Consider the following 23487-nt stretch of genomic DNA (forward strand, 5'->3'; position numbering starts at 1 on the left):
TGCCAAAGTTACCACGGTAACGGTCCGTCCCTTAAAGGGCCGACAGGAAGTTTGTCTGAACTAATGATTGTGCTTGATTGAGCATGGATCACTCCCAGACACTTTTATTCACTAACTTTTAGTCATTTGTTCTCCTAGATGTATTTGTGTGCTTCTACATTTCTACTTAGTAGCACATCATGTACTCATTGTAAAAAATGTTAGCGTAGAGCCCTGAACTATAATAATAAATACGTCGTATCACTCAGCATTTTGTGGTAGGGAAGGAACTTTGTTGATTCTTGATGTTCAGTTGTAAAACTATTTATTTGTTTTTACTATTGGATCTAAATACTTTAGTTTAACATACATTGGTTAAAAGATGCAGGTCACAAAAATGAAATGAAATTAAGCAATATAACCAATATACTGTACCCCATTACTTCTTACTAGGAACACGTTTCTTGTTTTTTAAACATTAGAATGCATGCTTATCTGTTTTTTTTGTGATTTTTGTTAGAATTATAAAAAATACAAATAATTGTCTGGTAAAAATCTGAGTGGCTGGTAGATTTTTTTTATCTACCTGCCACAGTGGCTAGTGGACCAAAAAGTACATTTCCCATCCTGGTCATGACTACTCATCTCATATGTATATACTCATCTCATATGTAAATACGGTATTCTATTCTACTGTATTTTAGTCAATGCCTCTTCGACATTGCTCAATCTAATATTTATATATTTCTTAATTCCGTTATTTTACTTTGCGATTTGTGTGTGTTCTTGTTAGATACTACTGCACTGTTGGAGCTAGGAACACAAGTACACTGCTCAAAAAAATAAAGGGAACACTTAAACAACACAATGTAACTCCAAGTCAATCACACTTCTGTGAAATCAAACTGTCCACTTAGGAAGCAACACTGATTGACAATACATTTCACATGCTGTTGTGCAAATGGAATAGACAACAGGTGGAAATTATAGGCAATTAGCAAGACACCCCCAATAAAGGAGTGGTTCTGCAGGTGGGGACCACAGACCACTTCTCAGTTCCTATGCTTCCTGGCTGATGTTTTGGTCACTTTTGAATGCTGGCGGTGCTTTCACTCTAGTGGTAGCATGAGACGGAGTCTACAACCCACACAAGTGGCTCAGGTTGTGCAGCTCATCCAGGATGGCACATCAATGCGAGCTGTGGCAAGAAGGTTTGCTGTGTCTGTCAGCGTAGTGTCCAGAGCATGGAGGCGCTACCAGGAGGCAGGCCAGTACATCAGGAGACGTGGAGGAGGCCGTAGGAGGGCAACAACCCAGCAGCAGGACCGCTACCTCCGCCTTTGTGCAAGGAGGAGCAGGAGAAGCACTGCCAGAGCCCTGCAAAATGACCTCCAGCAGGCCACAAATGTGCATGTGTCTGCTCAAACGGTCAGAAACAGACTCCATGAGGGTAGTATGAGGGCCCGACGTCCACAGGTGGGGGTTGTGCTTACAGCCCAACACCGTGCAGGACTTTTGGCATTTGCCAGAGAACACCAAGATTTGCAAATTCGCCACTGGCGCCCTGTGCTCTTCACAGATGAAAGCAGGTTCACACTGAGCACGTGACAGAGTCTGGAGACGCCGTGGAGAACGTTCTGCTGCCTGCAACATCCTCCAGCATGACCGGTTTGGCGGTGGGTCAGTCATGGTGTGGGGTGGCATTTCTTTGGGGGGCCGCACAGCCCTCCATGTGCTCGCCAGAGGTAGCCTGACTGCCATTAGGTACCGAGATGAGATCCTCAGACCCCTTGTGAGACCATATGCTGGTGCGGTTGACCCTGGGTTCCTCCTAATGCAAGACAATGCTAGACCTCATGTGGCTGGAGTGTGTCAGCAGTTCCTGCAAGAGGAAGGCATTGATGCTATGGACTGGCCCGCCCGTTCCCCAGACCTGAATCCAATTGAGCACATCTGGGACATCATGTCTCGCTCCATCCACCAATGCCACGTTGCACCACAGACTGTCCAGGAGTTGGCGGATGCTTTAGTCCAGGTCTGGGAGGAGATCCCTCAGGAGACCATCCGCCACCTCATCAGGAGCATGCCCAGGCGTTATAGGGAGGTCATACAGGCACGTGGAGGCCACACACACTACTGAGCCTCATTTTGACTTGTTTTAAGGACATTACATCAAAGTTGGATGAGCCTGTAGTGTGGTTTTCCACTTTAATTTTGAGTGTGACTCCAAATCCAGACCTCCATGGGTTGATAAATTGGATTTCCATTGATTATTTTTGTGTGATTTTGTTGTCAGCACATTCAACTATGTAAAGAAAAAAGTATTTCATAAGATTATTTCTTTCATTCAGATCTAGGATGTGTTGTTTAAGTGTTCCCTTTATTTTTTTGAGCACTATATTTCACTACACCCACAATAACATCTGCTAAATATGTATATGTGACCAATAACATTTGATTTGATGTCAAGACGTTATTGTGAATCTTCTGTGTTGCATGTGCCTTGATTTAGTGGCATGACAACTGTGTTGGAGTTTTGGGCAACCCTTTCCCCACTTTTGTTCCATGCTGGATGAAGACCTAGCTAGCCAGTTAGTAGCGAACACCAGACCCAGATGAGAGCGTGTCTATTTAGATGAATAGGGGAAACCTCAAAGTATATTTTCTGACATGCTGCAGTCAAATTCTGGTACCAGTAGACTAGCTACCTAACTATGTAAACCACACCCAATGTGTGAACACGCATTCTGCCATGTTGGTTACAAAGTGATACTTATTTAAATGAAGGTAAGAGAATCAGGCGTTACTATTGGCGTATAAAAATGATCGATTTTGTCAGAAAATCCCTCCTGAATCCAAGTGTTTGACATGGGGGAGGGGACCAGTAACTTAATCAACACACTTTATCAATGTAGAAGCAACAGCAATTTTTCAGACTTTGATCTGAAGAACAGAAATGGCATATTTTAAGTTGAAATAGATTACTACTGTGCTTTGAGTGTTGTGCATGGAATCACAGTAATTCTGTCCAGAAGTTAGATTTTAAAATAGAGCTCAAGGGGTCATTTTTAAGAGTTGAATAAGTGATTTAGAAACTGCAGCATCTGCTCTTTCTGATACAATATTGACATCAAAACGTCTTACATGCTTGTGACTCTGAAGGACGCTTTCCCTGCCTCTGTGTCAATTCCAAGCTGTGCTGTTCATCAGATTCTTCACATACAATTTATCAACTGATAATATTGTCACCCATCAGACTATTATCAATTTCATCTAGTCTTTAGTCTATTTATTATACATGTGAAATTAGTTTAGATATAGTTTAGGTGTAGTTTCAATGGGCCATCCTCAGCTGCCCAGGCTGACTGCCAGTGAACGACTGGCGGTGAATGAGTGGAGGGGGGGATGACCTCTTAAAACCGCTTATAACCCAAATTCTGTTCGTGATATTAAGATTCTAACAATGACAGTGTGTTACGTAGACTTATTTAGGAAATGTCAAGGACAGGGGCGGACATGACTTGAAATCATTTTTCAGTCGACGTGACACTCTCGGCTCTCCTAAAAACAACAAAGCGGTCAGCCCATCACTTTTTGGGGGTAAACAGCTGAGGGATCTGGTGGCTGGAGAAATGTAACCAATCTCAAATTCATAGACAGAGCTATGGGTTAAAGGACTGACCATCTGTGAGATCAAAAATCGACCAAAAATGGACAAAGGCCAGCAAATGATCACTAGGCAAAACAGCCAGGAAAAAAGCTCACTACATTCCAACTCAATATCTGCACAATCTAACCAAAAATATGTGGCGGTTTGCCTAGTATAGAGCAGCCAATCAGAGCATGGCATGTGCAACATCAATGACCAAGAAACCCACCCAGCAGTGAGTCATACCAAATCGTTTCCTATTGATTCATATTGGATAAGGTGACGTGTCCCCCACATTGTTTGAGCATTGAACAACAAAGCATTGCGATCTATTTCTCTCTCTCTCTCCCTCCCTCTCCCTCCCTCCCTGCAGGACTCTCAGTTTGTTCAGCTGGTCGACCGTCTGGTGTGTTATGAAACCCTCTCCGCTAGAGTCCCGCATGTCCAAAAGTGGCAGGATTCAGAAAACAAAGCGCACATGTCCACCATCGCCTGCTGTGGCTATGAGACACAGCCTCTTCACAGAACATGATTTACCGACCACACATTCCAAAGAACATTCCAGAGTATCCAGAGTAGACCACGCGGAGTGCTATCTCAGCAGTACAGAGATGGAAGCTGAGAAGGAGACAGGATGAATCTGTTTGCCTCCGCTCCCATGGAGTTGACCTGACGTCTTACTGCCTGTTCCTGACATGGGCTGTCAGATGGCTGAGGGCTGGAGCACCAGGCAGGATGGACAGTTTCCCGTTTGTTTCAACTTGACAAAGGCTGATTCCTCTCAGCTTAGTGGAGGACCCTGTCTTGTCCTCCCCCTGTCTATAGCCCAACCCGGTTGAGTGAAGCAGTCTGGCAGGCAGAGGAGGCAGGCAGCCCTCCAATCCCACAGAGCCTTGTAAATACTTCTCTGTCCTGGGATCCAGAGAGAGAAGGAGAGGAGGGACGGAGGACCCAGCTCTGGCTATCAGATTCTCCCTGTTGTCCTCACCTTCTAACCCGGATAACCATAAAAACACCAGAGGCATTCTTCATCCTGACCTGTGGTGCACCGTGAAGACAGAGGAAGTGCACTCCACAGGTACAACCTGTCCATGACACACTACATCTTCACCAGAGTGAGAATGGAATGAGTCCCAAATGGTACCCTACACCTTTGCAGTGCACTATGTAGGGAATAGGGTGCCATTGGAACAAATCTTGAAAAACGTTTCTGCAAATACTTCAAAGTGATGTAAAACACATTGTCAAATAAAGCAGTTTAATTATTATTGCTTTCGGCTCTAAAGTCTTAGAAAGAAGTGTGCAGTGACATTACTCGATAACGACGCCTCTAATGGCAAGACGCCACCATCATTACTTCTGGAAAACGGGACCAAAACATGTGGTAGCGGTCACCGGAGTGTCACAAACATCAGCCGTCTGCGTTTGAAGTTTGGAGTAAATCATTAGGAGAGTTATCTGTTAGCTCACTAATCCTGGGCCTGAAAGCTGGGGAGCAGAGGGACCAACAGGACATCAGGACAAGTTCATGACAGAGAGAGGGGGATGGGAGAGAGAGAGAGAGAGTGGTGGTGGGGGGGGGTAAAGTTTGAGGGAGAGGGAGGAGGGAATGTGCCCATCCTCTCCGTATGAGACATAGTTACTGTCTGTTACCATGTGTCCACTCGAGAGGCCCCCTTTCTCTCCAATCTGTTTCTGATTCATTTCGAAGGCATTCTTTATGCTTACGACCTTCCCCATGAATGATTGCATTAAAACCTAAAACCTTTCCTCCACAACGACGCATGTTCAGTTTACTGTGGGGAGTAAGTGCCTTCCTCGGAGACGGACAGCAATGATGACTCGCTCACTCGAATATATGATGTCAAAGCCCCTACGCAGAGTGGATGAGTTTAGCCACTTTCTCAATTCCCTTTGTGAGTAATTAGGCTACATTTACCTTAAGCACACACCAATATAACTGCAGGAGGAGAGGCAATGAGAGCTTTAAAACAGCAGCATACCTCCTTTAATGGCTCATCGGTCACACAGGCCAAGGGCGCGTCCCAAATGGCACCCTGTTCCATGTTAAAGTGCAACACTTGTCACCAGGGTCCATTAGGGCTCTGATCAAAAGTAGTGGACTATGTAGGGCTGTGGGGCCCTGTTCAAAAGAAGTGCACTATGTAGGGAATAGGGTGCCATTTGGGTTGTACACTACAACTGTACCAAGCTGAGACAGTGGAGGAGCTCAGGGGTTGAGATAAGAGCTCCATTTTGTTTGTGCATAGATGGCCTGTAACACTCATTACGAAACACAATAACATATTATTGTTTTCATACAGACAACATTGATCTATAGCTGATGCCATAGAAACACATAATGGGTGTATTCATTAGTGCACACTGTAGCAAAATGTTTTGCAACAAAAACGAGAGTTTCTTATTTGACAAATTCAGGTAGGTCCCTCCCTGTTTCGGCCTGTTTCATTCCGTTTGGTTACTTGTGAATACACCCAGGTCCAGACTATCAAGGTTACAAATGTCCTCTTCTTTGAGGCTAATATAATTTGGCACATTAATCACGTTGAGCCAATCACTTTGAGCCAATCGTCACTAACATTTGTCTTTTTAATCATTGTCAAATTGACTTCATTTGAGTTTTAATTTTCACTTTCTGTCATTGATTATAAAGGCAAAGCACATGCTTTTAATCAGAACATTTTTACTGAGGCCAGTACAAAGGAGGCAGATAGCAAAAATGTTGCAAAAGCAAGAAGAATTCCATTTGGATCCATCTAGGCAAAACCTGTACATGTACACTGACTACTAAACTAACCTAGAGAATCAGGCATTCCATATGTCTAGCTATTGAGGGGGCCAGGTGTTAAGAGGTACAGTGTTGAAAAACGAAGCTGATTAAAATCCACCCATGAATTACAATAACAAATCAACAGATTGACATGCACTGGCAACTCCAATAATGGTTGTTCCACACCGTTCACTTTACTGCGAAAACTCCACAATCTACAAATTATGTTTTAATTGACTACGGCAGTGAACTACTACACCAAACACAGTGTTAGCCTGACAACTGAAACAACGAACGGGGGGGGGCACACAGACCGTGTATGTGTCCAAAATGGCACCCTATCCCCTATGGGCCCTGGTTAAAGGTAGTGCACTATATAGGGAACAGGGTGCCGTTTGGAACACAGCCCCTCAGTCCGTATGTCTCTGAGCAGAGCCAGACAGGCTCATTGTTTCCTTGTCGTCTAGCTGCACTGCTGCTTTGTTTCATCTGCCCTCCTCCAGAAACACCCTCTCATTGGCTGAGACGATGGTTTCCCATGGCAACGCATCGACAAAGAAAACCAGGTCAAGCCCCGCCTCCTCCCTCTGAGATAAAGCATTGAGTTAGAGACTCAGCCTCCTCACAATTACATACCACTGTGAGGATTTGATATTGTCGCTGATAAATGTTATATGGACTTGCCCAAAAAAAAGGGGGATTAAGGTGGTCTCGGATCAGACACAGGCCCACGGCACGACCCAGTCGCTGACGTGAACCCCTGATTGGGTAATGAACAGAGCACTGCCAGACCAAATTGGTTTGCATTCGGTCCTGGAGGCAACACAGTGTCTAATCCTTTACCCAGAACACACTGGGTTGAAGACAGTAAAAACCTCCTAAATACATCCCCATTGATTCCCACTAAATCACAATTTTTCAATTGCGGTGTTTTCAAACGCTACATTAGGAGACAGGGCAGGCACCCTGATTTCTCAAATGTGCCCGATGCTCGGAAAAAAACCTTATCGTGTGTACAGTATATGTTGAGTGAATGATAGCTAATGTTTCTGAATATTCCATTCTGCCGTTTGCAGTATATCATTCAGAGGTAAATCTTTCAGACATTGCATGTCATACGGGCTGAGAGACAAGGTTCGCTCAAGAATGAATACCATAGAAACCGGACCGAGTGACCATATGACCAAACCAGATATTATTGTCCCAAGGCCGGCTTTAGAACAAGATCCCTATTAAAGTCAAGAATAGTATAGTACAATATGGTAAGTAAGAAATCATTGTCATTCGGACATGCTCTGGCAGCAGCATGTGTGCTTTCTCAAAGCAAAATATTCAGGTATTGAACTTACAACCAAATGAGAGCCCCACAGTAGGATCAAGGGCAAATCTATTCTTGCGTCTCAAATATTTTACATTCCTAAAACAATGATGAACGTTCTTTGTTTTTACCAGAGGGATAATAAAATATGACAAGACGGTCAAATGAAACGTCGAGACATCCTTAGGCCTCTACAGCGTGATAACGATCATCATCATAACATGGTGGGATACTGCGTATGGGGTCAAATCAAATCAAATTTGATTTGTCACATGCGCCGAATACAACAGGCGTAGACCTCACCGTGAAATGCTAACTTACAAGCCCTTGAGCAACAATGCAGTTCAAGAAATATTTACTAAATGAACTAAAGTAATAAAATCCAAAAGTAACACAAGAAAATTACATAACAATAACGAGGCTATATACAGGGGGTACCCTGTAGTCAAACTGCCTAGTATATAGGTCCGGGATGGCAGGAAGCTTGGCCACAGTGATGTACTGGGCCAAAAGCAGTACCCTCTGTAGCGCCTTACGGTCAGATGCCGAACAGTTTCCATTAGAGGTCGACCGATTATGATTTTTCAGCGCCGATACCGATACTGATTATTGGAGGACCAAAAAAGCCGATACCGATTAATCGGCCGATTTAAAAAATATATATATTTATTTTTTATATATATATATATATATATATATATATATATATATATATATAATGACAATTACAACAACACTGAATTAACACTTTTATTTTAACTTAATATAATACATAAATAAAATCAATTTAATCTCATAAATAATGAAACATGTTCAGTTTGGTTTAAATAATGCAAAAACACAGTGTTTGAGAAGAAAGTAAAAGTACAATATGTGCCATGTAAAAAAGCTAACGTTTAAGTTCCTTGCTCAGAACATGAGAACATATGAAAGCTGGTGGTTCCTTTTAACATGAGTCTTCAATATTCCCAGTTAAGAAGTTTTAGGTTGTAGTTATTATAGGAATTATAGGACTATTTCTCTCTATACCATTTGTATTTCATATACCTTTGACTATTGGATGTTCTTATAGGCACTATAGTATTGCCTGCCTAATCTCGGGAGTTGATAGGCTTGAAGTCATAAACAGCGCTGTGCTTCAAGCGAAGAGCTGCTGGCAAACGCAGGAAAGTGCTATTTGAATGAATGCTTACGAGCCTGCTGCTGCCTGCCACCGCTCAGTCAGACTGCTCTATTAAATATCAAATCATAGACTTAATTATAATATAATAAACACACAGAAATACGAGCCTTAGGTCATTAATAGGGTCAAATCCAGAAACTATCATTTCAAAAACAAAACATTTATTCTTTCAGTGAAATACGGAACTGTTCTGTATTTTATCGAACGGCTGGCAACCCTAAGTCTAAATATTGCTGTAACATTGCAAAACCTTCAATGCCAAGTCATAATTATGTAAAATTATGGCAAATTAATTATGGTCTTTGTTAGGAAGAAATGGTCTTCACACAGTTCGCAACGAGCCAGGCGGCCCAAACTGCTGCACATACCCTGACTGCTTGCATGGAACGCAAGAGAAGTGACACAATTTCCCTAGTTAATATTGCCTGCTAACACGAATTTCTTTAAACTAAATATGCAGGTTTAAAAAAAATATACTTGTGTATTGATTTCAAGAAAGGCATTGATGTTTATGGTTAGGTACATTAGTGCAACGATGGTGCTTTTTTCGCGAATGCGCTTTTGTTAAATCATCACCCGTTTGGCGAAGTTGAAGTAGGCTGTGATTCGATGATAAATGAACAGGCACCACATTGATTATATGCAACGCAGGACAAGCTAGTTAAACTAGTAATATTATCAACCATGTGTAGTTAACTAGTGATTATGTTAAGATTGATTGTTTTTTTATAAGATAAGTTTAATGCTAGCTAGCAATTTACTTTGGCTCCTTGCTGCACTCGCGTAACAGGTGGTCAGCCTGCCACGCAGTCTCCTCGTGGACTGCAATGTAATCGGTCATAATCGGCGTCAAAAAAATGCCGATTACCGATTGTTATTAAATCGGTCGACCTCTAGTTTCCATACCAGGCGGTGATGCAACCGGTCCGGATGCTCTCCATGGTGCAGCTGTAGAACTTTTTGAGGATCTGGGGACCCATGGTACATGCCACCTCGACAGTTCAGCTCTGTTGCTATTACTGTAAAACAGTATACCTGTGTCCCAAATGGCACCCTATTCCCTATATAGTGCACTACTTTTTTCAAAATGTTCCACTAACAAGGACACAAGTGAGCTGGAGCACATGCATCCAGCAGAAAGTCTCTAAGGATTTGATCAGGGATGCTATTTATGCTGTATCTGTAGCAAGCCAGCCAGCCTGGAACGGAAGCCAATGTCACAGCTGCCAATCCTTCACTGGCTGTGTCGCCCCAGGACGCCTAGACCAGGGCCCAGCCTGCCAGACCTTCTCACCCAGCCACCCAGAAGAATACCCAGCTATGCCGCTGCTAACCCCTAACCACCAGCCTCAGAGCCCCAGGAGGCAAAACACTGACACGCTGCCAAGCCAATCCAGACTGAGGAAAAACTGAGAAAAAACACTGGACAACGCCACTAACTATCACTTAACTACAACATCCTAATGTGCTTTTAACAGCCAGACTAACGCACATGCTGACAAGATCAGTGCCTTTGAGGTTTTGCTGATTTCTGCAATACTGCAAGTACTAAATACCAGCCAACATTTACCATTAAGTCCTAATCAGGATACAACCTGGCATTAGAGAGAGAAAAATATTGTATGCACCACTTGGTTGGGTGTTTTTGCAGACTATTGATTGCTTGCTCCTCAGTGGTACAAATGTTGTCTATTAGAAAATGTTCTCTGGGAGAATGAATATGCAGTGTATTATCCTCACGCTGCCATTAATGTATTGTGACGAACCCCATTTGCCTTACAAAACAACGTGACAATGACAGTGAAATGCTACAATCCCTTTTATCAAGCAGCGTTTCTTTTCCTGGAAAGAGCAAGGACTCAAGAAAGAAGCAGAGAGGAGGGGGAGGGAGACTGGGAAAGAAGGAGGGGAAGGGGAGGCGAAGGAGGCGAGGGCTCGCTCTCCGGCATAGGCTGAGCGACGGCGAGGGATAAGCATCTGGTATGAAAACACATTCTGGCTCAGACGAGAAATACATGCAAATGACGGGTCATAACAAATTAAAGGCATGATTACATCTCATAGAACTCAGGCGAAAAAAAGTCCCTGGGGCAGAGAGAGAGAGAGAGAGAGAGAGGGAGCGAGAGAGCTGTGTTGGCCCTGGCTGCCCCTTCCCCAGCTCTCTCCCTCCTTCCCTCCAAATCACATAAACTGCTCTCCCCCTTCTCTCTGTCTTTCTCTCTGCCTCTCTCCACTGTGACAGATGGTCGCCATGCCAGAGACCTTGACACACATCTCTGAGGAAGTCAGCGATCCATCAACAGGTCTTCGCCCCTCATTTATGCAGAGAAGAGGAGGGGAAACTGACAGGAGAGAAATAAACAGAGAGGAGAGGAGGAGTGCAGCAGGGGATGGAGCTGGATGGGAGAGAGGACAGGAAAAAGAGGAAAGGGGGGATGAGGAAATGATCAATGTCCCACCAGGAGGCCCAGTATTACCCTAGGCTACTGAATCTCAGCAACAGTGTTGGAGGGGAATCGGATAAATCGGATCAACACAAAAGAGAACAGGAGAGAAGAGGGCCAGACTCACTAGTGTTGCAAACATCCCCAAAGAGCTCCAACACAACAAAAACATGGCGGGGGGCCATAGACGGAGGGCCTTCCGTCTATGTGGTTACTGAAGATATGGGGACATGCTAAAACCCTATGGGTCTCCTCTTCTGGGTCGTCTTCATTATGGCACACTGTAGCAAAAATGTTTTGCAACGAAAGATGAAAAATAGTGTTTCTTAGTTCAGGTATTACCCTCCCCTGTTTCAATCAGTTTTTTTTTCTTTGTTTGGTGCCTAATAAAGTCAACCCTGCTCTGAACCAGCACAATCAATGGTGGATGCTAGGCACGTGTGCACTGGCCCGGGTTCTGAAGCTGGAGTAAGCCCCCCCTCCTCGATATGGATTACTACTTGAATGGCACCCTATTTCCTATGTAGTGCACTACTTTTGACCAGGGCCTGTAGGGAATAGGGTGCACTCCGTAGGTAATAGGGTGCCATTTGGGACGTAGAGGAGCACATTGTCTCCCACAGTAAGGAACAAGCGAAAATCTCAGTGGGTGCTTATCAACGATCGATTATGCAAGAATGAGACTCAAAATGCAACCTGGTCTTTGGGAAAATCGGGCTGGTAATTCCTGAAGACAAACTAGCAGTCAATGACAGAGGTGCTGAGGAGTATCAGGAGGTCAAGTTCATCTCGGGAGCACGCGATCAGAGGGAATAGTCCCCCTTCACCTGCAGCTTGAAAAGTTCCCCTTAGTTCCCCTTAATGGAGACATTATTTCCTAAAAGTCTTAATGATGAAATGCCTATGTATGTTATGTTGTAAATGTGAACATGAATTATGCCCCTATTTCAGATTACTCTGACGTTTTTCTTGCGCTGTACCCAATGATTTGTCCTCATTGTGGTTTTACAGACGTGTTTAATACGTTTTATGTACACACTTTATTTTAATAGTTCTGAAATGTATATTGTTATATTTGGTAGCACTTATTTTTTTCCCCCTCGACTCCAACCCCATTCGATGCGTGGAACGGATGTGAGTGGAGCTAGGTCTACATAAGGGTGCTAATTAAAAAGAATCACAAAAGCTCTGACGAAGGCCGTGAGGCCGATACATAAAGCTTATTAAAGAGCAGTGATACTATCAAGAGCAGTGTGCGGGTTTCTTCTTTTTTCTCATTTTTCCCCCCTTAATGAGACGTAAACAGAGTACCATATGGGGCTCTGTTCAACAGCAGTGCATTATAAAGGGAAATAGGGGGTGACATTTTGGACACAGAGAGTGTTACGCTTCCCTGCCTGAGCTCTATTGTCCTGAGAACGCTGATGCTCCGCGGAGAATCAAGCACCTGCGTTTTAACAATCGCTGTTCGGCATGGCTAGTAGCTATTTATATCATACAGTGTATCTATTTGTAAGAACCGACGCTGGAGTAGAGAAGCAGGTACAGAGAGTCAACATTTAATTTTGCACAGACATGGAACAGGACGAGAACAGCGTCAGAACCGGGTAACAAAACGACATACGACAATTAATGCTGAAGCCGGGAACAAACTCGGGAACAGACAGATATAGGGGAGGTAATGAAAGCAGGTGATTGAGTCCAGGTGAGTCCAATGAATCGCTGATGAGCGTGACGAGGGAAACAGGTGTGCGTAATGATATGTGTCAGGAGTGCGTAATGCAGGGCAGCCTGGCGCCCTCGAGCTCCAGGGAGGGAGAGCGGGAGCAGGCGTGACACTATTAACCGTTTGTAGAAAGAAAGATGTGTACAGGCGTCATAAAAGTCAATTAGGCAAAGCACACAAAGGAACTGTAATGAACGTCAATGACACTCAGCAAAAATATTAACACAACATGTAAAGTGTTGGTCCCATGTTTCATGAGCTGAAATAAAAGATCCCAGAAATTGTCCATACCCACAAAATTTCTCTCAAATTTTGTGCACAAATTTGTTTTCATCCCTGTTAGTGAGCATTTCTCTTTTGCTAAGATAATCCATCCACCTGACAGTTGTGGCATATCAAGAAGCTAATTAAACAGCATGATCATTACACAGGTTGTGCTGGGGACAATAAAAGGCCACTTTAAAATGTGCAGTTTTGTCACACAACTCAATGCCACTGATGTCTCAAGTTTTGAGGGAGCATGAAATTGGCATGCTGACTGCAGCTGTTGCCGTTGAATGTTCATTTCTCTACCATAAGCCAATGTAGTTTTAGAGAATTTGGCAGTACGTCCAACTGGCCTCACAACCGCAGACCACGTGTAATTCCTGAGGCCCATTGTGAGGCCCATTTTTTTTACTTATCTGTGACCAACAGATTTTTTATATATTTTTTAGCTTTATTTAACTAGGTAAGACAGTTAAGAACAAATTCATATTTACAATGACGGCCTACCAAAAGGCAAAAGGCCTCCGGTGGGGACGGTGGCTAGGACTAAACATAAAAATGTAGGACAAAACACACATCACGACAAGAGAGACACCACAACACCGTATAAAGAGAGATCTAAAACAACAACACAACATGGCAGCGACACATGACTACACAGCATGGTAGCAACACAACATGACTACAACACGGTAGCGACCCAACATGGCAGCAGCACAACATGGTAGCAGCACAAACATGGTACAAATAATGTTGGGGACAGACAACAGTACAAAGGGCAAGAAGGTAAAGACAACAATACATCACGTGAAGCAGCCACACGTGTCAGTAACAGTGTCCATTATTGAGTCTTTGAATGAAGAGATTGAGATAAAACTGTCCAGTTTGAGTGTTTTTTGCAGCTCATTCCAGTCGCTAGCTGCAGCGAACTGAAAAGAGGAGTGACCCAGGGATGTGTGTGCTTTGGGAACTTTTAACAGAATGTGACTGGCAGAACGGGTGTTGTATGTGGAGGATGATGGCTGGAGTAGAGATCTCAGATAGGGGGGAGTGACGCCTAAGAGGGTTTTATAAATAAGCATCAACCAGTGGGTCTTGTGTTGGGTATACAGAGATTAGCATTATACAGTGGAGCATAGAGTGCAGTGATGTGTCCTATAAGGAGCAATGGTGGCAAATCTGATGGCTGAATGGTAAAGAACATCTAGCCGCTCAAGAGCACCCTTACCTGCCGATCTATAAATTACGTCTCTGTAATCTAGCATGGGTAGGATGGTCATCTGAATCAGGGTTAGTTTGGCAGCTGGGAGCGAATACAATAGAGGAAACCAAGTTTAGATTTAACCTTGGATATTTGCTGAGAGAAGGACAGTGTACCGTCTAGCCATACTCCCAAGTACTTATATGAGGTGACTACCTCAAGCTCTAAACCCTCAGAGGTAGTAATCACACCGGTGGGGAAAGGAGCATTCTTCTTACTGATCCACAAGACCTTTGTTTTGGGGGTGTTCAGAACAAGGTTAAGGGCAGAGAAAGCTTGTTGGACACTAAGAAAGCTTTGTTGTAGAGTGTTTAACACAAAATCCGGGGAGGGGCCAGCTGAGTACAAGACTGCTGTATCATCTGCATATAGACGGATGAGAGAGCTTCCTACTGCCTGAGCTATGTTGTTGATGTAAATTGAGAAGAGCGTGGGGCCTAGGTTCGAGCCTTGGGGTACCCCCTTGGTGAGACAGCAGATGTTTTGAGAGAGGTAGATAGCAAACCAGGCCAAAGACCCCTCAGAGACACCAATACTCCTTAGCCGGCCTACAAGAATGGAATGGTCTACCATATCAAAAGCTTTGGCCAAGTCAATAAAAATAGCAGCACAACATCGTTACTGTTATTTTATTGTGCTTTTATTTTTTTCATTTTTATTTATTGTTAACTTCAGTTTATTTAATAAATACTTTAACACTTATTCTTTCTTAAAACTGTATTGTTGGTTAAGGGCTTGTAAGTAAGCATTTCACTGTAAGGTCTACACTGGCATGTGACAAATAAAATTTGATTTGAATTGATTTGACATAATTGAAGACCTTTAAGTTTGCAGTGACACATCCATAACCTGAGCAGAAGCCAGATTGCATACCAGAGAGAATAATTTCGACATCAAGAAAGCCAGTCAGTTGATTATTAACAAGTTTTTACAACACTTCTGATAAACCGGACAAACCAGAAATTGGCCTATAACAGTTAGGATCAGCTTGATCTCCCCCTTTAAACAAAGGATGGACAGTGGCTGCCTTCCAAGCAATGGGAACTTTCCCAGAGAGGAGAGACAGGTTAAAAAGGTCAGAGATAGGCTCGGCCATGATAGGGGCTGCAACCTTAAAGAAGAAAGCATCTAAACCATCTGACCCAGATGTTTTTTTGGGGGGTCAAGTTTAAGGAGCTCCTTTAGCACCTCGGACTCAGTGACTGCCTGCAGGGAGAAACTTTGTAGCGGTGCAGGGGAAAAAGAGGGACGAGCATCGGGGCTAGTCGCATTAGAAGGGGTGGGAGATGAGGAAATGTTGGACGGGCAAGGAGGCATGGCTGAGTCAAATAGGAATCCTGACTTAATGAAGTGGTAATTAAAGAGCTCAGCCATGTGCTTCTTGTCAGTAACAACCACATCATCAACATTAAGGGACATGGGCAGCTGTGAGGAGGAGGGTTTATTCTCCAGGTCTTTCACCATTTCCCAACACATCTTGGGGTGAGATCCACAGAAAGAGAACTGCTCCTTAAAGTAACTAACTTTGGCCTTCCGGATAGCCTGAGTGCACATTTTTCTCATTTGCTTGAATGAGAGCCAGTCAGCCTGAGCATGTGTGTGCCGAGCCTTGCGCTAAATGTTATTCTTGAGGTGGAGTAACCAGATCACGGTCGAACCAGGAGCTGAACCTGTTTTTTAATTCCAATTTTCTTTATAGGGGCATGTTCGTTAACAATACCACTGATAATATAACAAAAAGAAGGTCCAAGCGTCTTCGACAGAGGGGATCAAGCTGATTCTATACCAATTTACAGAGGCCAGGCCATGAAGGAAGTCTTGCTAATATATTTTTTTTAGCAAGCATGTATGACAAATCAGGACAGGTCGTTTAACTGAGCAGCTATGACAAACACAGGCTGTAAAACCGTGATGCATATCTGTATACCCATTCATGTGAAATCCATAGAATTTATTTCAATTGACTGATATCCTTATAAGAACTGTAACTCAGTAAAATCTCTGAAATTGTTGCATGTTGTTGCATGCAAACTAAGAATCAGTGCTCTGAGAAATAGTTGGAATTGCTATAATGTCCTATACTGTTAACCATCTACCAAAACACTTTATTCACACATTTCCTGTGTTCCAAATGGCAACCTTGTCCCTATATAGCAAGACGGTCTCGTGTGGCTCAGTTGGTAGAGCATGGTGTTTGCAACGCCAGGGTTGTGGGTTCGATTCCCACGCGGGACCAGTATGGAGAAAAAAAATGTATGAAATGTATGCATTCACTACTGTAAGTCGCTCTGGATAAGAGCGTCTGCTAAATGACGTAAATGTAGTGCACTACTTTTTACCAGAGACCTATGGGCTCAGGTCAGAAGTTGTGCACTAAATAGGGACTAGGTTGCCATTGAGGACGAATACTTTGTTGTGGTGAGTCAGGAGGATACCTTGTCGGTAGCCATCATTTCAAAAGCCTTTCCTTCAACCATCCTTCAAAACAAATGCTGCAAACTTCATTATGAGAAGAGGACTACAGAATAAATTTCACCTGAGTAAGCAGCTCCCGCAAATCTCAGTCAGCCCCAGATAAAAGCGATGCCTAAAACAAGTCCCTTGCCCTCTTTAATCTAGGAAGCTAGACAACGGAGGCTGTCACCCATCTCTAATGAAACAACAGAAAGACTATAAAAGCCAATGTCAGACAAATAGACAGAGGGAACTGAAATGACGCTCTTGCTTCTGACAGACTCTAAACAAGTCACCGGTGGACCAAACACAGCAGACAACCGACACACACACACACACACACAGTACAAAGACACACACACACAGGCACACACACATACACACATAGATGGGCACACACACATACACACATAGATAGGTACACATACACACACAGGAGACAAAGGCAGGAAATTAAAGTCCTTAATCTGCTAAACTCATCTCCATAATTACCAGTCTTGGTTGCTTCTCCAGTGCTGAAACAGCTTGCCAGCATGCCACTTTGATGTGTCCAAAAAACAGATGTTCAGTTGTGAGTCGTCTCATTACGATCCTACCCTACCACAACCACCACCACAGTCAAACTCACCAACAGGCAATTACCAATAGCCAATCATTGACTGACTCCGTCTCTTTCCATCAGACTCGCTCACACACACACGCACACTAACGTCAATACACACACACACACACACGCTCACACACAAAGGGGCTGGTGGATGTGTGTGTGTGAGTGTGACAGGAGGGCTACACATGATCCAATTAAATCAGGATTTGGCTGATTCCCATAAAAGCCTCCCTCTCCCTCTCTGTCCCTGGGAGACTAGCATCACATACCGTGTTGTACTGTAGCGAATGGGCAGGAGGTGATCAAATCTGCCTCCCAAATGGCACCCTGTTCCCTATACAGTGCCCTATTTCTGACCAGGGCCCATACAAAAGCAGTGTGCCATAAAGGGAATGAGATCAACAGGTTTAGGACGTGACTGGAACCTACTGAGTCGGGACGCGGGGAATGGAGTCCATGTGTCACCAAAGCCATTGGTGTTTTATACGAGCGGAGGAGAAAGCGATTGAGAGGAGATAAAAATGATCATCTGAGAACCAGAGCGAGTCTCCGTTAATGACAATATGAGGTCATGCAGCTGGGCCGCGAATCAAAATGGAGAAGCACTTTAGGCCATTAGCTCTGTGTTAATGGCGTGTCTGCATGTCTGTGTGTGTCTGTGTGGGGGGGGGGGCACGGTTTGGTAATGACTCCTGCGGACGCAGTAATGCACCTCTGAGCACCACAGGGAAAGCCCTGAAATTGGAAAATGACCGATGACATTCTCAGACATGGAGCATTGCCCACCCAGCGTTAGCACACACGAAGACAAGCTAGCAGCATGGGTGGATACACACATTACCATGTGCTCCCTCTCATCCACACACACGCATGCATGAACGAATAAACAGACACACACACACACACACGAACGCGCACACATGCTGGCACGCACAAACGCTCACACACACACTCTCACACAGAGCCATTGTCCGCCGTATTCATGCCAAGCACGCACATCTCCTTCAGTGCAGAAACCAAGGGTAATTGTAAAATAATGTGAAAGCACTCAAAAATAACACATGGTTTCAGGCGATGGTTTGTTGTTTTGTTGATGTTTTGTTTTGTTTTGTGTTACTCTGACTTGTCAAAAATTAGCAAAAGTTGTGCACCGGTCTTTAGATGTTTACAGAAGCCACCGCCAGCCTGTGATTATAAATTAAAGGAGAAAGGAACGAACGAAAATCAATGTGCCACATTAAAAACGGAAAAATCCAAGTGTTCCTTTTATGGGGGTTCAAAGTTTCAAAGCTTCTAAGCCCAACATGCAGAGAGAGGGATGGATGGCTACTGCCACATGGTTTCCATATCTCATCATCAGTATGCTGTCTGTCTTCATCACAGCACCTCCAGTGCCTTGTAAGCCTTATTGTTCACTTCCCTTTCTTAATTTGAACCTCTATTTAACTCGGCAAGTCAGTTAAGAACCAATTCTTATTTACAATGACGGCCTACCAGGGAACAGTGGGTTAACTGCCTTGTTCAGGGGCAGAGCGACAGATTTTTTACCTTGTCAGCTCGGGGATTTGATCTAGCAACCTTTCGGTTACCAGCCCAACGCTCTAACCACTAGGCTACCTGCCGCCCCAGTGTTTCCTCAACAGATGGAGCACACACATCTTCCGAGCTAACATATATCATATCCAGATTTCAATTCAAGGTGAGACACCGACAGAGTTTCTGCAGACCTGTAACTGACTCCACAAAGCTTCTTCATGTCTTTGAAGCTGATGTTTTTGGGAATATGATAAGGTACTAAGCCATTGTAGGTGCTTTTAAGTAGTGTGTCCTTCAAAAAAAAACATGATTTAGCCATCATTTATGGCAAAAATATACATTTTGCTCCTTTAACCAGACTCTGGTACCAAACCTCCCTCTGGTACTATTTCCCAATGTGTTCAGACTAGTATAGTATAGCAAAGAGAGCTCATTGCCTGTCCACGATATTCTATTGATCTATTATACAGTACTGGATGTCCTGTGGGGAGCATGGCATGGTAGCACCACCACCCTATTAATATACAAGGGTTGTTCAATGTTTTCCTGTTTCCCGGGGGGGGGGGGGGGGGGGCTACCACAGCGTCCCAAATGGCACCCTGTCCCTGGTCAAAAGTAGTGCACTACATAGTGAATAAGGGGACATTTAGGAGGCAGGCCTACATTCCTGGAATCCTAGAAAAGAGAAAGGCAAGCCCTTCCACAATGTGTCATATATTCTCCAACCCTCCAACTTTCCAAATTCATTTCCTTTAAATCTGATCGATGAGAGGAAACACGAGTCAAATTGTACCAGGGCATTTCCATGTAAAAAGCCCCATGAGCACTAACATTTGAAGTTCATAAGAGAACATCCATTTTTTTTGTTAAATGGAACCTAAGAGTCTATATATATTTTTTATTAAGGTATATATACATTTTTTCAATAATTTTCCATCCTAAAAATGAAGAAGGCTTGGATTTCTGGTCAAACAGGGGGCTTAGAAAAGTTATTGCAGAAAAAGTATTACAAAGCTATTAGAAATACATCAAAACACAATCATGTTGAAGTAAAGACCCCTGCCAACTAACATCAACACATATTTAGTTCGCAGAAATAATTTTCCTTCTGTAAGTTTAAGAAATATTGCCTAGTGTCTTGTCATTCTGTTACCAAAAACGCACATATCTTGAACATATTTTCACATCTCTCCCTCATGAGGGAGGATAATGACAGATAACGAAGTAACAAGTAAAGTTAGACCTACCAATTAGTTAGTGTTTTTACTGATAAAAATGTGTTTTTTGACTTATTAAGTGATTAAAACTCGTCATTATGTTACCAAATCGGTAACAGAATGACCAAAACATCGCTAACAGATCGACCGGAAAGAAATTGGCTACAATGAGAATGTCACAAACCCACAGTTGGGTTACCTGCTACCATCCTTCCAATTGTTTACTGTCATGTTCAGCTCAATGTTTTCTTTCTCTTCTTTCTTTCTCTTGCTGGTGGTCAAAGCAACTTGAAATCTGAACCAATCATATAGATGTCTGTTCCACAAGTTTGTACAGTAGGGTACACTAGAGTTAGATTGGAGTACAGTATAATGTACTGTATTGTACTGAACTCTACTCTACTGTACTCTAATCTTCTCTACGGTGCTGTGCTGAACTGTACTGCGCTGTGCTCTGTTATGCTGTACAGACGCCTACGATTGGTACAGATCCAAATTTGGGGCGGAGCTCATTAGAATATTAGCCAGTGTGTCGAATAATACCCAAACATGCAAAGGAGTACATTACATTTTGGTATACCCATTTAGGATTCATCACCATGAAGAGAATGAATGTTTTATGCATTTCTGTATAGTACAGATCAGGGACCCATGACGTCGTTCTGTTACCATCACTCTGTCACCGGGTGTTAATCCACTTCACTTACTGTAGTTCAATAACCGAAAGAGATCTTTTTCAAACTCAAGGTGTCATATCATAGCTGACACACCCTTATTTCTACATCCATCTTTGGATCATAATTCAGAGTACATATTTAGGTTACCGTTATTCTGTTACCAAACGTTATACCTGCGCTGTTCTTCAGTGTGCTTTTGTGAAAAGTTATTGCGCGCTTTGTTTAACTTTCAAATCAGCGGGTTTTGTTTGGCGTACTTTTAAAGTGAAAAGAAAAAAAGAATCAGTCTCAGCGAGACTCAGCATCATTCTCTTACTTTGGAATTGCCCACCAACATCGCCAGGGCTTCACTACTACTACTACTACTACACCCACCCTGTGACCCTGTGTCACGCTGTTCAGTAAAGACAGAATATGGATTCCAGAGAGGTGGGTGAGTGGCTTGGGTATCAACTGAAATCTCTACTACTGTACGTAATGAGACAATGACAGCCAACTATCAGAGCCACTTTGTGTTACACTATCCAGCCTTGTCAAAAACAGGAAATAGGACTTGGGCTCTCATTTAGGCATGTTAATGGGAGCTGGAAGTGAGAGGCATATAGCATGTAATTACATCTATGTAAATGAGCTGGAGAGTGAGTGGGGAGCGTAACGGGGCCATGATCCGTGTGTCTGTGTGTCTGTTGGGTAATATACTGTACACTGAGTATATCAAACATCAGCAACACCTTCCTAATATTGAGTTGCACCCCCCCTTTGCCTGCAGAACAGCCTCAATTCATTGGGGCATGGACTCTACAAGGTGTCGAAAGCGTTCCACAGGGATGCTGGCCGATGTTGACTCCGTTCAAAGGACCTTACATTTTTTTGTCTTGCCCATTTACCCTCTGATTGGCACATACACACAATCCATGGCTCAATTGTCTCAAGGCTTAAAAATCCTTCTTTAACCTGTCTCCGCTCCTTCATCTACACTGATTGAAGTGGATTTAACAAGTGACATCAATAAAGGATCATAGCTTTTACCTGGATTCACCTGGTCAGTCTATGTCATGGAAAGAGCAGGTGTTCCTAATGTTTTGTACAGTCAGTGTATGACGCTCATGGACTACTGTAATGCTGAACATCTGATCCTGGAGAGCCGGCTGCATCCTGACCCTAGGGGCCCTGGTCAAAAGTAGTGCACCACATAGGGTGCTATTTTGGTACCCTATGCAGAAAGAAGGAAGAGCTGGAGCAGGCGACGGCGTGCCTGGGCCACTATAAAAAGGCTGGTCCTGGGTGCTGCAGGCACACACACACACACACACACACACACACACACACACACACACACCTCTCTAACTCATCCTCTGTCAGCTCCTATCAGTAGGTAGAGCAGCTAGGTAGGACAGACAGACAGACAGACAGACAGACAGACAGACAGACAGACAGACAGACACAGTACAGCACACACACCCATCGTCACACTCCACTCACTGGCCTTTCAACCAGCCCAGACCATGTCACTGTCTGTGGCCATCAGCCCAACACAGAGAGGGACTGACAGCCAGAGTAAGTGAGTCAGAGCTAGACAGCCCCGGGCTACAACACACACACACACACACACACACACACACACACACACACACACACACACACCACAAGCACACACCACACACAGACTTTCTTACAATAAAACACAAACACATATCCAGTTACTTTACACGCATATAAATACACACATTTCCCCAAAAGAAAGCCTAGTCACTTTCACACACACGTCAGGCCAGAGCAGATGTGAACACAATCTGTTCGACCCTATTAGAGTCAACAATTATACACAGAACAGGTTAAAAGTGATGACATCTATCCCACATTTAAATAGCTAGTCGCGCAACAAGCCAGAGCAAAACACAATGCTATACACACACACACACACACACACACACACACACACACACACACACACACACACACACACACACACACACACACACGATCCCCCCCTGAGGATCTATTCAACCTTCCCAAATGTTCAAATAAGTCAGCTCAATTACAATTCAGCAGAATAACGAAGAAGCCAAAGAAATGGGACCACCTGGCAGCGAGCTCGGCACACAAGATCCCCGTCAACACAGGAGCCTCTTTGGAGGCACTGTGGCGTTCGCAGCGGTGCGCTTCTGTTGCCGTGGCAACGAGCGTTCAGCAGAAAAAAGATTTGAATGTGTACATACAGGAACACTCATGCACGCACACACGCACACACACACACACACACACACACACACAAAAACATAGTCACACTTATGCATGTCCACACAAATGACAGCATCCACACACACACCAAAATCACACACCAAACCACAAAGACACCTTGTGGTAACAGAGTTGTG

General features: G+C 43.7%; 1 protein-coding gene and 1 non-coding gene across 5 annotated transcripts in view; one reads left to right on the top strand and one right to left on the bottom strand.

The window, feature by feature from the left end:
* The window catches only part of LOC115160687 (kalirin), a 260920-nt gene that overhangs the window by 166259 nt on the left and 71174 nt on the right, over positions 1 to 23487 (bottom strand). The gene's annotated exons all lie outside the window — the stretch shown is intronic.
* trnaa-ugc (transfer RNA alanine (anticodon UGC)) lies at positions 16779 to 16854 on the top strand. Its single transcript has one exon. It is a non-coding gene; the product is annotated as a tRNA-Ala (tRNA).

This window comes from Salmo trutta, chromosome 24 (assembly GCF_901001165.1).
Source record: "Salmo trutta chromosome 24, fSalTru1.1, whole genome shotgun sequence".
NCBI lineage: Eukaryota > Metazoa > Chordata > Actinopteri > Salmoniformes > Salmonidae > Salmo > Salmo trutta.